Source organism: Octopus bimaculoides, chromosome 29 (genome assembly GCF_001194135.2).
Source record: "Octopus bimaculoides isolate UCB-OBI-ISO-001 chromosome 29, ASM119413v2, whole genome shotgun sequence".
NCBI lineage: Eukaryota > Metazoa > Mollusca > Cephalopoda > Octopoda > Octopodidae > Octopus > Octopus bimaculoides.
The window spans coordinates 968,833-970,135 of NC_069009.1; positions in this window are offsets into that span (position 1 = coordinate 968,833).

Sequence of the window (1,303 nt, forward strand, 5' to 3'; positions counted from 1 at the left end):
CTGATATTCTGAAATGATAGAGAAACAACAGTTTAAGATAGAGTGTAGCATTGGTTATGACAAAGACTTGGTGTTCATTTATATACAACATTTATTACTAAATTTTTAACAAGGCTTCATGAAAATCAAGAGTCCATCTTATATGGACATTGTATTTGAGAGGAGTTGAAGGTCTTCAACACAATTTTTGTCCTTGAGTAGCAATTGTTATTTCCTAGAAAGTATGAAAAGTAGCTAATATCTCCTTCAAACTTTTCTTTTGTAATGATATTTATTCAAACCGCAAATAATCCCTCTAAACACATAACTATGGCACTCCCCCACTACTCTCTTGCTCGTTATCATAGATTGTTAGTCACTAAGGGATATGCCATTTTTGTCCATAGCCTTCACGAAATTCTTCATTAAATCAAACTTGATATGTTGAAAGGAAGAAGTACCTTTTTTCATGTCACCCGAAGACTTTCTTGGACACTGTGTTCACCAGGAACGAAAGTGCTCCCAGATCCGCAATCGTGAAATGTAATTACAAAAACCCTTAAATCACACAATTCACATATTTTTTTTTGTTTGCATAGTCGTATATAAATTCCCGTGTGTAGAACACAAATTCGCAAAGAATTTCTGAAAGTTTTTTTTAAAAAGAAGGCAGTTACGAGAGGTTATATGGCGTGCTTAAACCAGAATTTCGCCATTCCAATTTTTAAAGTTCGCATTTACTTTACGTTATGTGAGACCCTTACGTATATGGATTAAAACAATTTTTATCTGTTCTATAACACAAAATATACAAGTATACGAAGTTTGAAAGTGTTTCGGTACCAAAAACACGACATAAAACATAAATGAAAAGTGTTGCTCATCAATTCAGAAGGATCCACTTTGTTTACTTCCGGTTTTGAAGACAAACCTATTTAAACTAATTTTATAATAAATTTTAATTAATTCTGATATAATTAACGCGGCCTTCATTCGTTTCGGCTCGACGAAGCCAAAACAAAAAGTCGCTTGTTTCCGTGACAACTCGACAATTCACTTCGGATATCTTCGTGACCTCCGTTCTTGTCTGTGCGTGTGTGTTCGCTTGTTGTTGCCTCTGTGTCTGTGTGTCCGTACCGCTTTTTGTGTCTGTGTCTGTGTGCGTGCTTGTTCTTGCCTCTGTGTCTGCGTGTGTGCTTAATCTAGCCTCTGTGTCTGTGTGTCCGTACCGCTTTTTGCCTCTGTGTCTGTGTGCGTGCTTGTTCTTGCCTCTGTGTCTGCGTGTGCGTGTGTGCTTAATCTAGCCTCTGTGTCTGTGTGTCCG